Genomic DNA, 9,015 nt, shown 5'->3' on the forward strand with positions numbered 1-9,015 from the left:
TTAACCCTGGTGCATGTTAGGAAAATTAAAATTCAAGTAATTATAAATATTTAAACCTTTGGCCAAAATTTAAAAGATCACTATCTTACACTAAAGAATATATTTAGAAATAAACACATATCCTTCTGAGAAGACATAAGTTACAACACTTTTGTAAAGTAATCTAGAAATATTATAATTTAAAATGAACATATGCTTTTAAAAAGCAGTCTTGTATTTAGAAGAAAAAATGAATATGTAAAGATATGTGTAAAGTTCATTTCAGTCTACTTATTAAGGAAAGGGTATAAATTTTATAGTACTGACTAGTTGGAGGACTATGAAAATGAATTAACATCACAAAAAACTATAGATCAATATCCCTGATGAATACAAATGCAAAAATCTCAACATATTGGCAAACAGAATCTAGCAACATATAAACGTTTATAAATCATGACAAACAGATTTATCTCAAGAATTCCAGGTTGGTTCAACAAATTATAACCAATCAATGTAATACACCATGTTAATAAAGTAAAGGACAAAAATAATATGATCATTTCAATAGACACATAAAAGGCATTTGGCAAAATCCAATCATCTTTCATGATAAAGTACTTATCACACACACAAAAAAATATTATCACTGGGTGCAGTATTTGTTTTGAGACTTTGTCTCAAAATAAATATCAGGGCTGGGGATGTAGCTCAATGGAAAAGCCCCTGAGTTTAATGCCCAGAACCCCCATCCACCAAAAAAAAAAAAAAAAAAATTCAAACTTGGAGTAGACAATAAAAGAAAAAGGCAGGGATTTTTATTCTTTCTACTTCTATTTAACACTGTAGTAAAGTAATTACTAGTGAGAGTAATTAGCAATAAAAGAAGTGAAAAGGGGTTGGGAGCATAACTCACTATTGGAGTACTTACTTAGTATATGCAAGGCCATAGGCTGAATTCCTAGCAACATGTACATGTGTGTGCACACGCACACACACAAAAAAACCAAAACAAAGTAAAGGATCCAGCCTGGAAAGGAAGAAATAAGACTATATTTGCTATTGAAATGATCTTGTATGTAGAAAATATCAAAGAACCCACAAAAATATTATTAGTGGTAATAAACAGGTTCAGTAAGGTTGAAGGATATAATATCAATATACAAAAATTATTTTACTATACACAAGCAGTAAAGAATACAAGAAATGAAATTAAGAAAATTCTAAGCCAGGCACAGCAGTGCCTATGATCTCAGCTGCTCTGGAGACTGAAAAAGGAAGATCTCACATTGGAGGCCAATCTGGGCAACTTAGCAAACCCCTGTCTCAAAATAAAAAGGGCTGGGGCAGGGTTATGGCTCAGTGATAGAGCACTTGCCTAGCATGCCTGAGGCACTGGGTTGGATCCCTGGCACCATATAAAAATAAATAAAGGTATTGTGTCCATCTACAACTAAAGAAATATTAAGGGGGAAAAGGGGGGTTGGCTGGGGATATAGCTCAGTGGTAGAGCACCATGGGTTCCCTCCCCAGTACTGAAGAAAAATAAAGGGAAAGGAGGGGGAGGGGGAGGGGGAGGGGAAGGAAAGAATTCTATGATAACATCAAGAATTAACTACTTAGGAATACATTTAATGAAAGAAGACTTGTACACTGAAAACCAGAAAACATTAGTTTAAAAATTAAATAAATGAAAATAATATGTTCATGAAAATAAAAATCTTTAAAATGTAAATATGCCAATATTTCTAAAATTAATCAACAGATTCAACATAATTCCTGTGAAATCTCCAGACATCTCTCTCCTGCTCTTTTTTTTTCTTTTTAATTGACAGTCTGCTTTTAAAATCCTTGTAGATATTTAGGGACCTCAGAAAAGTCAAATAATTTTGAAAAAGAACAATAAAGTCAAAAGATTTCTACATCCTAATTTCAAAACTTACTATAAAGCTGTAATAGTCAAGATCCTTGGGTACTATCATGAGGATTAAATTTTAAATCAATGGAATAGAATTAAGAGTCCAGAAATAAACTCATATAAATAACTTCAACTGATTTTTGATAAGGGTGCTAAAGTCTTTTCAACAAATGGTGCTGGGATAGTTAGATATCCACATGTAAAACAATGAACTTGGACCCCTACATATTATCACATACAAAAAGGTTAAATTGGATCAGACATAAATGTATGAATGACAGCTATAAAATGCCTAAAAGAAAACATACAATTAAAGTTGTAAGAATTAGGTAACATTTTCTTAAATATGACACCAAAAATACATAAAGAAAGATAAATTTGGGTATCATCAGACTTTTAAAACTGTGCTTTAAGAATGTCAGGAATGTAAAAAGACAATCCTTAGAGTGGGAGAAAACATTGGCAAATAACAACTGATAAAAGACTTGTATCCAGGTTATATAAAGAATTGTTACAACTCAACTATAGACAAATAACCAGTTATAAACCAACAAAGGCTTTGAGGGCTGGGGTTGTGGCTCAGCGGTAGAGCACTCGCCTAGCCTGTGTGAGGCACTGGGTTCAATCCTCAGCACCACATAAAGATAAATAAAATAAAGGTATTGTGTCCAACTACAACTGAAAAATAAATATTAAAAAAAGGATTTGAATAGATATTTTTAGAAAGAAATGGACTGATAAGCTTCACATAGTCATTAGGTGGATGTCAGTTAAAACTGTGAAATGTCACTCCATGCTCACTAGTAGTTTTGAAGGTGTGAATTAGAACCCTCATGCATTGTTGATAGAAATATAAAATGGTGCCTCTGCTTTGGGAAATAGTTTAGCAATTCTTAAAAAAAAATTAAACATCAAATTACCGTGTGACCCAGCAGTTTCATTCCTAGGCTTATACTCAAGAATAATAATATGTCCACTCAGAACTTGTTCACAAGCGTTCATAACAGCATTATTTGTAGTAGCCAAATGTCTAAAATGTAAATGAATAAACAAAATGAGGCATGTTTGAGTGAATGTAAGAGTAATGATATTTGCAACAACACGGGTGAGCCCTGAAAACATTATGCTGAATGAAAAAAGTCAGACATAAGAGACTATATATGAATTGTATGATTTCATTTATATGAAATATCTAGAATGGACAAATCTATAGAGACAAAAGAAATAGTAATTTCCAAGGACCAAGGGGAGGATGAGCAGGGGTTACAGAAAATGAATGGAGGGCTGCTTCTTGGGGTATTGAAGATGCTACGGAATTAGAGATGGGACAGATGCACACCTGTCAATGTGCTCCACACCACTGAACGGTACACTTTAAAAGGGTGAAATTTTATGCTACATCAATTATATCTCAAAATGAGAAAATGAATTCAACCTTTTCTCTTTTTTTAAATTTTTGATTGTAGATGGACACAATATCTTCATTTTATTTATTTATCTATTTATTTATTTATATGTGGTGCTGGGGTTTGAACCCAGGGCCTCACACGTGCAAGGCAAGTGCTCTACCACTGTGCTACAGCCCCAGCCCCTCAACCTTCTTTCTTGACCTGAAAACATATCCCACATTTATGACAAGATGAAATAAATATTAATTAAAAAGTATGGGAGGATTAACAAACTGTTAATATTGACTACCTCAAGATCAAGTAGAAAAGGAGAATAAGAAATGTTTTCTTAAAGACTCGGGTAGTGCTTGATTTGCAATAAACATCTATTCCATTGTTTAAAGGAACATATAAAAATGTCACACACATAAAAGTGAGGGCAAAATCCTGGCCTTTAGCAGGTTTAAAACCTTAAGTGAGGGGCTGGGGTTGTGGCTCAGTGGAAGAGCAGTTGCCTAGCAAATGTGAGGCGCTGAGTTCAACCCTCAGCACCACATAACAATAAATAAATAAAATAAAGGTATTGTGTCCAACTAAACTAACAAAAAAATATTAAAAAATAAAAACCTTAAGTGAGTCACTTGGACACTCTAGGCCTCTTTCTCTTGTAAAAACAAAACATTTGGTTGGAATGGATCACAACAAGGATGTAGAGACTTACAAACTTCCCCCAAGTACAAGGAGGCAAATACAAAACAGCTGGAAGAAAGGGAAAACAGGCATGTGTTTTAAAAAACTCTCCAGGTGATTGGTTCTTTTTGATATCCTGTCCCCTATTTCCTGTACCCACAAAACTCCCTGATGTGATACTTTCTAGTCTCTGACTCCTTCATTTGAAAGTAAAATTCCCACAATAACTGCATTAGTCTTATTCTCCATTACCTGCTCACATGGAAAGACAGTGAACCTTGCAGTCACCACCATGAATTAGTTATGACTGTATACTAAGCCACCTCAAAACTCAGTGACTTAAAACAAACAGGAGGCCTTTGTAAGAACAATTTACAGAAAGATGGAGTAGGAGACAGTTTGTAGGGAGTGATGAATGATTAGCAATGGAACTTGTGAGTAGTGAGAAAAGAAAAAAACAGCAGCTGGACAGGAATGCTAGGTTAAAGAAAGGTGTGGTTTGTTGGTTGGTCTTTATCCAGTGAAATTGCAAAGGCATTTGGTAGACCCAAGGGAAGGTATCTGCCTGGAGGAGGCAATTGAAGATACAGGGGAAGGTATGATAGATAGAGCAAAGTTTCGAAGAAAAAGGAATGAATGAGAATGGAATGCACAATGGAAGCATTTAATCATAGAAACTATAAGAGGCATGTCTTCATTTGAGACAAAAGATGAGAAGAAAACAATGGTTGCCTGTAGGACTCAGTGCAGAAATGGAGGGGGCTGAGAAAATTCATGTTTGGAAGAGCCTCTGTTCTTTCAGTGAAAGATGAAACAGTCATTAGATCATCTCCCTAGACTGAAAAGCCTGGGGTCGTGGTGAGGAGAGAGGGGACAGGGTTTAGAACAGGAAGAGATTCTTAAAAAGGGCCAGGCAGCTCTTGTGAAGATGCCTATCAGCAAGGAGCAATTTCCTCTAGCAAAGACAAGGCCCAAGGAGCAGTGTCAAGAAGTGGATGAACAGGACTGAGTGAGCATCTTAATATCAAAAAAGAAAAAAAATCTTGTGAAGAATGTGCAAGAGGGGAGTCAGAGGTACTTATGACTTGAATATTATAAAGAGATGGACTTAAAGCAATCAGGAGACCTTTGTAAGAACAATTTCCAGGTGTAAAATGGGAGCTAGACTAAGCACCAGGAAGCCCAGGACTCCATGTTAATAGCAAACATGCATTAAGCACTTGTTGGGTTCCTAGCATGGAGCCAAGCCTCTTAAGCAGTATTTCATTTCCTTATCATAACAATCCTTTTTAAGATATTGCAATTCTCATTTTGTTTTTTTTTTTAATATTTATTTTTTAGTTGTAGTTGGACACAATACCTTTATTTATTTATTTTTATGTGGTGCTGAAGATCGAACCCAGGGCCTCGTACGTACTAGGCGAGCGCTCTTCCACTGAGCCACAGCCCCTGCCCCCATCCTGGCAATTCTCATTTGATGAGAAACTGAGAAGTGGTTTTTTCAATGTCACAGTGGCAGATATTTTCAAAGATGACTGCATCCCAGCTCCATCCCCTACAATGTGGCCCTACCACTCCATTCTCAAAAGGTGCAGTCTAATACCCTGACCCTTGAATCTGTGTGGGGTTGTGCAAGGCATGCTCCAAATGACTACAGTTAGGCTCCCTAGCTGTTACAGCTTGGGGGTGAGATCTCTCCCCAAAACTCATGTGTGACACAATGTAAGAAGGCTTAGAGATGAAATGATTGGGTTAATGAGGGCCTCAACCCAGTGAATTAAATCTCCTGATAGAGATTAACTGAGTGGTAACTAAAGATAGGTAGGGTAATGCCTGGAGGTAGGTCATTGGGGCATGCCTTTGGGGTACATATTTTGTATCTGGTGAGTAGACTTTCTGTTTCCTGATCATCATGTGAGCTGCTTCTCTCCACCACACTCTTCCACAATGATGTTCTCCCTCAGCTGGAACCCCAAGGAATGGAGTCAGCTGTCTATGAACTGAGACCTCTAAAACCATGAACAGTCAAACTTTTCCTCCTCTAAAATTGTTCTTGTCAGTCTTTTAGTCACAGAAGTGAAAAAGATGACTAAAACTCTTGCCAAGGTTGGCAATGTGTTTAGTACGTAGCCAAGATCATGAACACCCCGATTCAGCATATGTACTCAAGGTCATAAACATTTGCTTGTGAGCATGTGTGCATTTATGTAACCTGTTGGCAATGTGTCTTCTTTGTCTGGCTGCATATTTTTAAAAAGGCATATGGAAAGACTCAGGGCTAAATGGAACTGGCTGGGGCTGGAGTTGGAGGCTGAAGGTGGAAGGCTGAAGGCTGAAGGAAGGCTGCTGCCACCTGAATAAAGAATGACTACTGGGCTGGGGTAGTGGCTCAGTGGTAGAGTGCTTGCCTTGCATGTGTGGGGCACTGGGTTCGATCCTCAGCACCACATATAAATAAAGAAAGGTCCACTGGAAATTTAAATAATTTAAAAGAAGAAGAAGAATGACTACTCCCTCAACTGCGTCTTGCATCTTCTACCTTCCAGGATCTGTAATCTGTCTTCCAGGGCCAGAACTCTGCCCAACAGGTTGTACTTGCCTTGACCAATAGGATATGGCCAAAATAGCTCTCTGTGGCTTCTAAGTCTTCTATACAAAATGTCACATGGTTACCACCTGATTCTGTTGGCACATTTGCTCTCAGAAGAGAACTACCATGTAAGAATTCTGACTTTCCAAAGGCCACCATGCTGGAGCTCCTGCTGAACATAGGTGAGTTCCCAATTCACAGCCAGCTTCAGCTGTAAGCAAGCCAGCTTGTCTCACATCTGGTTCAACCTGGACGAACTTTCAGAAGGCATCTCACTGCAACCTCAAGAGAGACCTCAAGCTAAAACTACCTGGCTCAGTGCTTCCTGAATTTTTTTTTTTTGATTTGGGGTTTTTTGTTGTTGTTTTGTACTGTTGATTGAGCCCAGAGGTGCTTTACCACTGAGACAAATCCCTAATCCTTTTTGTTATTTATTTATTTGTTTGTTTGTTTGTTTGTTTATTTATTTATTTATTTATTTATTTATTTATTTATTTGGAACAGGGTCTTGATAAGTTGCTTAGGGCCTCACTGAGTTGCTGAAGCTGGCTTGAAACTTGCCATCCTCCTGCCTCAGCCTCCCCAATTGCTGGTATTATAGGCATGTGCCACTGTATCTGGCCCAAACCTGAAATTCTGACCCACAAAACTGTGAGCAAAATGGAATGCCTATTCAAGTTTTGGAGTAAGGTGTTATGCAGCAAATGTAATCAGAATAGCCTCACACCAGTACCGGGGAACAGAGCCTGTCTGCTTCTTCAGCCCAGCTCCTCATCACCCCCCCATTCTCCTTCACATTTCTTTTTGTACATTCCCTGCGTCTAGCACAGATTCACAGATCTTGGTGAACATGCTAGAAAAAATATTCTTCCTGCTTCTCAGATGTCTTCTCCTCACCCCTCTTTTCTCTATTCCATTTCCTTACAAAATTACATGGCATACTGTGTTATTGTCCGACATTGCTAAAACAGCATCATTATGAAAGCTGCTATGATATTACTGCCAAGTAAATCTTGGATACAGTCAATCACATATTATTACTCCTATGTTCTGGTGAATCAAAAAGCCTTACATTTACAAGATTTGAGAAAATTATTGTTACTTCCTTTTATACATATTAATTAGAAATAACCTGAGTCCTGACACACCTCTCTTGGATTTTTTCCAGGTGTATTAAACTCTAAGAGACCCCAAATCACAATAAGCCTGGAGAGAATAGGCGACCTGTTGTGATAGAATCATGAGTTAAACAGACTTGAAAGTTTGAATTTGTGCAGAATGTGGATCTCACACACTTCATGAGCTTTCTCTCAGAATTGCCACCTCTTTAAACAATAAGGTACCTTTCTGGGGCTCTATTAATCCTGAAAGTGCATGTATATCAACAGACCACAGAATATGCTAGGCATCATGAAGCAAGTTAAATGTCAAGCAGAAATGAGTGGATGTGCCTTGCGTTTCATTAGCACTATCCGGTGAAGTCACAAACCCTGCCTGAATTGAAATCCAAGCCACACCAAGATCATGGGACCGCTCCTGGTTGGATGTTTTCCTCCTGAATCCTACAGGGCTGAGTTGTTACTACTGAACTAAGAAAACAAGGCTATTCTTGAGTCTCCAGTGTTGTCTTAAGTATCATTTGGTCAGTACCTGACTTCGTTTCTTCTGCTACTCCCTTGTCACTAGCTAGGGTCCAAACTGGGCAACTTGTCTTTATCACAACAGGAAACAAAGTCTTATTTCTCTAACACTCCACCCACTTCATACTATATCATTGCTAGATTTTTTTCCCGAATATTCCTAAACCATACCTATAATCTTGACATGAGCAATTGGGACCATTTTGATTAAGATCATCTTTCACAACATCATTCACAGGTGGTCATTATTTGGGAGCTCAGCCTCAGGAGGGATGAAGTGTTTTGCTCTGTTTTCCCTGCACTAGCTACTAGAGAAGAATGAAGGATCTGGAGCCCATACCAGCAATCTGGGGCCAGGGCAATGGCTGTACAAAGCCAGCAGCAGCAGCCAGTTTTTCTTCCCCACATCCCTGAATCCTGCTCTTTCCCTTTCCCCTTTTTCAATTTGTCCTCTGCTTTTTTAAGTCTCCTGAGATAACAATAGACTTGGCCTGTTAGAGAATTGAGATATTTTTGCACAATAACAAACATGCATCATTTGATAATCATAAGCAGAATAGGTCTTGGAGAATAATCATATGATTGTAAGTCTCGAATTTCATTATTTGATGTTTATTATTATTATTTCACCGATTTGAAGATTTGGGGACAGAATATCACAAATCACATGAATTGTGGAGATTAGATAGGACTTATCTGTTTTTACTTATGATAAGATTGATCTTGTTTTGCTTTCAATTCTCCAAAGGTGCCCTTAATGACTGAATACTGGGTTTCCTTTTTAATTCCTAGAATTTTATGTTTTAGAAA

The sequence above is a fragment of the Spermophilus citellus genome, assembly GCF_964194105.1.
Source record: "Spermophilus citellus genome assembly, chromosome: 7".
In the NCBI taxonomy this organism is placed as follows: domain Eukaryota; kingdom Metazoa; phylum Chordata; class Mammalia; order Rodentia; family Sciuridae; genus Spermophilus; species Spermophilus citellus.